We start from the raw sequence: 5,000 nt of genomic DNA, 5'->3' as shown, positions 1-5,000 counted from the left end.
CGAGATTGGGCATGTCCAGTGTGGTTTGGCTGTAGGTGCTCAAAAATATTAACTTTAGACGTCTTTTACTTCTTTACTCAAGTAAATTCATTGATAATTTGAAAAAATTAAATGTAAAATGTAATAGAAAAGACAGTTATGGCAGTATAAAATTACCTATAGCACCTGGTATTCCCAGGTGGTCTCCCGTCCAAGTACTAACCAAGCCCAACACTGCATAGCTTCCAAGATCAGACGAGATTGGGCATGTCCAGTGTGGTTTGGCTGTAGGTGCTCAAAAGCATTAACTTTAGACCTCTATTACTTCTTAACTCAAGTAAATTCATTGATAAGTTGAAAAAATTAAATGTAAAATGTAATAGAAAAGACTGTTATGGCAGTATAAAATTACCTACAGCACCTGGGATTCCTAGGTAGTCTCCCATCCAAGTACTAACCAGTCCCAACACTGCATAGCCTCCAAGATCAGACGAGATTAGGCATGTCCAGTGTGGTTTGGCTGTAGGTGCTCAAAAATATTAACTTTAGACGTCTTTTACTTCTTTACTCAAGTAAATTCATTGATAATTTGAAAAAATTAAATGTAAAATGTAATAGAAAAGACTGTTATGGCAGTATAAAATTACCTATAGCACCTGGTATTCCTAGGTGGTCTCCCATCCAAGTACTAACCAGGCCCTACACTGCATAGCTTCCAAGATCCGATGAGATTGGACATGTCCAGTGTGGTTTGGCTGTAGTTGCTCAAAAAGATTAACTTTAGACCTCTATTACTTCTTAACTCAAGTAAATTCAATGATAAGTGGAAAAATATAAAATTTAAAATGTAATAGAAAAGAATGTTATGGCAGTATAAAATTACCTACAGCACCTGGTATTCCCAGGTGGATTCCCATCCAAGTACTAACCATACCCAACACTGCATAGCTTCCAAGATCAGATGACATTGGCCATGTCCAGTGTGGTTTGGCTATAGGTGCTGAAAAATATTAACTTTAGACCTCTATTACTTCTTAACTCAAGGAAATTCATTGATTAGTTGAAAAAAATAAATGTAAAATGTAATAGAAAAGACTGTTATGGCAGTATAAAATTACCTACAGCAACTGGTTTTCCCAGGTGTTCTCCCATCCAAGAACTAACCAGGCCCAACACTGCATAGCTTCCAAGATCAGACGAGATTGGGCATGTCCAGTGTGGTTTGACTGTAGGTGCTCAAAAACATTAACTTTAGACATCTTTTACTTCTTAACTCAAGTAAATTCATTGATAAGTTGAAAAAATTTAATGTAAAATTTAATTGAAAAGAATGTTATGGCAGTATAAAATTACCTACAGCACCTGGTATTCCCAGGTGGTCTCCCATTCAAGTACTAACCAGGCCCAACACTGCATAGCTTCCAAGATCAGACGAGATTGGGCATGTCCAGTGTGGTTTGGCTGTAGGCACTAAAAAACATTAACTTTAGACCTCTTTTACTTCTTATCTCAAGTAAATTCATTGATAAATTGAAAAAATGTAATGTAAAATGTAATAGAAAAGAAAGTTATGGCTATATAAAATTACCTACAGCACCTGGTATTCCCAGGTGGTCTCCCGTCCAAGTACTAACCAGGCCCAACACTGCATAGCCTCCAAGAGCAGACGAGATTGGGCATGTCCATTGTGGTTTGGCTGTAGGTGCTCAAAAACATTAACTTTAGACCTCTTTTACTTCTTAACTCAAGTAAATTCAATGATAAGTTGAAAAATTAAATGTAAAATGTAATAGAAAAGAATGTTATGGCATTATAAAATTACCTACAGCTCATGGTATTCCCAGGTGGTCTCCCATCCAAGTACTAACCAGGCCCAACACTGCATAGCTTCCAAGATCAGACGAGATTGGGCATGTCCACTGTGGTTTGGCTGTAGGTGCTCAAAAACATTAACTTTAGACCTCTATTACTTCTTAACTCAAGTAAATTCATTGATAAGTTGAAAAAATAAAATGTAAAATGTAATAGAAAAGACTGTTATGGCAGTATAAAATTACCTACAGCAACTGGTATTCCCAGGTGTTCTCCCATCCAAGTACTAACCAGGCCCAACACTGCATAGCTTCCAAGATCAGACGAGATTGGGCATGTCCTGTGTGGTTTGACTGTAGGTGCTCAAAAACATTAACTTTAGACATCTTTTACTTCTTAACTCAAGTAAATTCATTGATAAGTTGAAAAAATTGAATGTAAAATTTAATAGAAAAGAATGTTATGGCAGTATAAAATTACCTACAGCACCTGGTATTCCCAGGTGGTCTCCCATTCAAGTACTAACCAGGCCCAACACTGCATAGCTTCCAAGATCAGACGAGATTGGGCATGTCCAGTGTGGTTTGGCTGTAGGCACTAAAAAACATTAACTTTAGACCTCTTTTACTTCTTAACTCAAGTAAATTCATTGATAAGTTGAAAAAATGTAATGTAAAATGTAATAGAAAAGAAAGTTATGGCTATATAAAATTACCTACAGCACCTGGTATTCCCAGGTGGTCTCCCGTCAAAGTACTAACCAGGCCCAACACTGCATAGCCTCCAAGATCAGACGAGATTGGGCATGTCCAGTGTGGTTTGGCTGTAGGTGCTCAAAAGCATTAACTTTAGACCTCTTTTACTTCTTTACTCAAGTAAATTCATTGATAAGTTGAAAAAATTAAATGTAAAATTTAATAGAAAAGAATGTTATGGCAGTATAAAATTACCTACAGCACCTGGTATTCCCAGGTGGTCTCCCATTCAAGTACTAACCAGGCCCAACACTGCATAGCTTTCAAGATCAGACGAGATTGGGCATGTCCAGTGTGGTTTGACTGTAAGTGCTCAAAAATATTAACTTTAGACATCTTTTACTTCTTAACTCAAGTAAATTCATTGATAAGTTGAAAATATTAAATGTAAAATTTAATAGAAAAGAATGTTATGGCAGTATAAAATTACCTACAGCACCTGGTATTCCCAGGTGGTCTCCCATTCAAGTACTAACCAGGCCCAACACTGCATAGCTTCCAAGATCAGACGAGATTGGGCATGTCCAGTGTGGTTTGGCTGTAGGCACTAAAAAACATTAACTTTAGACCTCTTTTACTTCTTAACTCAAGTAAATTCATTGATAAGTTTAAAAAATGTTATGTAAAATGTAATAGAAAAGAATGTTATGGCTATATAAAATTACCTACAGCACCTGGTATTCCCAGGTGGTCTCCCGTCCAAGTACTAACCAGGCCCAACACTGCATAGCCTCCAAGATCAGACAAGATTGGGCATGTCCAGTGTGGATTGGCTGTAGGTGCTCAAAAGCATTAACTTTAGACCTCTATTACTTCTTAACTCAAGTAATTTCATTGATAAGTTGAAAAAATTTAATGTAAAATGTTATAGAAAAGACTGTTATGGCAGTATAAAAATACCTACAGCACCTGGGATTCTTAGGTGGTCTCCCATCCAAGTACTAACCAGGCCCAACACGGCATAGCTTCAAAGATCAGACGAGATTGGGCATGTCCAGTGTGGTTTGGCTGAAGGAGCTCAAAAACATTAACTTTAGACCTCTTTTACATCTTTACTCAAGTAAATTCATTGATAAGCTGAAAAAATTAAATGTAAAATGTAATAGAAAAGAATGTTATGGCTGCATAAAATTACCTACAGCACCTGGTATTCCCAGGTGGTCTCCCATCCAAGTACTAACCAGGCCCAACACTGCATAGCTTCCAAGATCAGACGAGATTGGGCATATCCAGTGTGGTTTGGCTGTAGGTGCTCAAATTCATTAACTTTAGATCTCTATTACTTCTTAACTCAAGTAAATTCATTGATAAGTTGAAAAAATTAAATGTAAAATGTAATAGAAAAGAATGTTATGGCAGTATAAAATTACCTACTGCACTTGTTTTTCCCAGGTGGTCTCCCATCAAAGTACTGACCAGACCCAACACTGCATAGCTACCAAGATCAGACGAGATTGGGCATGTCCAGTGTGGATTGGCTGTAGGTGCTCAAAAGCATTAACTTTAGACCTCTATTACTTCTTAACTCAAGGAAATTCATGGACAAGTTGAAAAAATTAAATGTAAAATGTAATAGAAAAGAATGTTATGGCAGTATAAAATTACCTACAGCACCTGGTATTCCCAGGTGGTCTCCCATCCAAGTACTAACCAGGCCCAACACTGCATAGCTTCCAAGATCAGATGAGATTGGGCATGTCCAGTGTGGTTTGGCTTTAGGTGCTCAAAAACATTAACTTTAGACATCTTTTGCTTCTTAACTCAAGTAAATTCATTGATAAGTTGAAAAAATTAAATGTAAAATGTAATGGAAAAGAATGTTATGGCAGTATAAAATTACCTACAGCACCTGGTATTCCCAGGTGGTCTCCCATTCAAGTACTAACCAGGCCCAACACTGCATAGCTTCCAAGACCAGACGAGATTGGGCATGTCCCGTGTGGTTTGGCTGTAGGCACTAAAAAACATTAACTTTTTTACTTTAGACCTCTTTTACTTCATAACTCAAGTAAATTCATTGATAATTTGAAAAAATGTAATGTAAAATGTAATAGAAAAGAATTTTATGGCTATATAAAAATACCTACAGCACCTGGTATTCCCAGGTGGTCTCCCGTCCAAGTACTAACCAGGCCCAACACTGCAAAGCCTCCAAGATCAGACGAGATTGGGCATGTCCAGTGTGGTTTGGCTGTAGGTGCTCAAAGGCATTAACTTTAGACCTCTATTACTTCTTAACTCAAGTAAATTCATTGATAAGTTGAAAAAATTAAATGTAAAATGTAATAGAAAAGACTGTTATGGCAGTATAAAAATACCTACAGCACCTTGGATTCTTAGGTGGTCTCCCATCCAAGTACTAATCAGGCCCAACACTGCATAGTTTCCAAGATCAGACGAGATTGGGCATGTCCAGTGTGGTTTGGCTGTAGGTGCTCAAAAACATTAACTTTA

General features: G+C 37.3%; 1 non-coding gene and 21 pseudogenes across 1 annotated transcript; all 22 read right to left on the bottom strand.

Moving 5' to 3' along the window:
• LOC148498697 (5S ribosomal RNA) overlaps positions 1 to 37 on the bottom strand; it is a 119-nt pseudogene extending 82 nt beyond the window's left edge.
• Positions 38 to 153: 116 nt separating this feature from the next.
• LOC148498696 (5S ribosomal RNA) lies at positions 154 to 272 on the bottom strand (annotated as a pseudogene).
• Positions 273 to 388: 116 nt separating this feature from the next.
• LOC148498695 (5S ribosomal RNA) lies at positions 389 to 507 on the bottom strand (annotated as a pseudogene).
• Positions 508 to 623: 116 nt separating this feature from the next.
• On the bottom strand, positions 624 to 742 carry LOC148498694 (5S ribosomal RNA; annotated as a pseudogene).
• Positions 743 to 859: 117 nt separating this feature from the next.
• Positions 860 to 978, bottom strand: LOC148498693 (5S ribosomal RNA; annotated as a pseudogene).
• A 116-nt stretch (positions 979 to 1,094) lies between these two features.
• LOC148498692 (5S ribosomal RNA) lies at positions 1,095 to 1,213 on the bottom strand (annotated as a pseudogene).
• A 116-nt stretch (positions 1,214 to 1,329) lies between these two features.
• LOC148498691 (5S ribosomal RNA) lies at positions 1,330 to 1,448 on the bottom strand (annotated as a pseudogene).
• A 116-nt stretch (positions 1,449 to 1,564) lies between these two features.
• On the bottom strand, positions 1,565 to 1,683 carry LOC148498690 (5S ribosomal RNA; annotated as a pseudogene).
• A 115-nt stretch (positions 1,684 to 1,798) lies between these two features.
• Positions 1,799 to 1,917, bottom strand: LOC148498689 (5S ribosomal RNA; annotated as a pseudogene).
• A 116-nt stretch (positions 1,918 to 2,033) lies between these two features.
• On the bottom strand, positions 2,034 to 2,152 carry LOC148498688 (5S ribosomal RNA; annotated as a pseudogene).
• A 116-nt stretch (positions 2,153 to 2,268) lies between these two features.
• Positions 2,269 to 2,387, bottom strand: LOC148498687 (5S ribosomal RNA; annotated as a pseudogene).
• A 116-nt stretch (positions 2,388 to 2,503) lies between these two features.
• LOC148498686 (5S ribosomal RNA) lies at positions 2,504 to 2,622 on the bottom strand (annotated as a pseudogene).
• A 116-nt stretch (positions 2,623 to 2,738) lies between these two features.
• LOC148498685 (5S ribosomal RNA) lies at positions 2,739 to 2,857 on the bottom strand (annotated as a pseudogene).
• A 116-nt stretch (positions 2,858 to 2,973) lies between these two features.
• Positions 2,974 to 3,092, bottom strand: LOC148498684 (5S ribosomal RNA; annotated as a pseudogene).
• Positions 3,093 to 3,208: 116 nt separating this feature from the next.
• On the bottom strand, positions 3,209 to 3,327 carry LOC148498683 (5S ribosomal RNA; annotated as a pseudogene).
• Positions 3,328 to 3,443: 116 nt separating this feature from the next.
• On the bottom strand, positions 3,444 to 3,562 carry LOC148498682 (5S ribosomal RNA; annotated as a pseudogene).
• Positions 3,563 to 3,678: 116 nt separating this feature from the next.
• Positions 3,679 to 3,797, bottom strand: LOC148498681 (5S ribosomal RNA). The gene has a single exon (XR_015871602.1). It is a non-coding gene; the product is annotated as a 5S ribosomal RNA (ribosomal RNA).
• A 116-nt stretch (positions 3,798 to 3,913) lies between these two features.
• On the bottom strand, positions 3,914 to 4,032 carry LOC148498680 (5S ribosomal RNA; annotated as a pseudogene).
• Positions 4,033 to 4,148: 116 nt separating this feature from the next.
• On the bottom strand, positions 4,149 to 4,267 carry LOC148498679 (5S ribosomal RNA; annotated as a pseudogene).
• Positions 4,268 to 4,383: 116 nt separating this feature from the next.
• LOC148498678 (5S ribosomal RNA) lies at positions 4,384 to 4,502 on the bottom strand (annotated as a pseudogene).
• A 124-nt stretch (positions 4,503 to 4,626) lies between these two features.
• On the bottom strand, positions 4,627 to 4,745 carry LOC148498677 (5S ribosomal RNA; annotated as a pseudogene).
• A 116-nt stretch (positions 4,746 to 4,861) lies between these two features.
• Positions 4,862 to 4,980, bottom strand: LOC148498676 (5S ribosomal RNA; annotated as a pseudogene).
• Between the last annotated feature and the right edge of the window lie 20 nt (positions 4,981 to 5,000).

Source organism: Taudactylus pleione, unplaced genomic scaffold (genome assembly GCF_031769625.1).
Source record: "Taudactylus pleione unplaced genomic scaffold, aTauple2 ptg000550l, whole genome shotgun sequence".
NCBI classification, from domain to species: Eukaryota; Metazoa; Chordata; class Amphibia; order Anura; family Myobatrachidae; genus Taudactylus; species Taudactylus pleione.
Note: the sequence above shows the minus strand (reverse complement) of the source record. Positions and strands in the feature narration are given on the sequence as shown.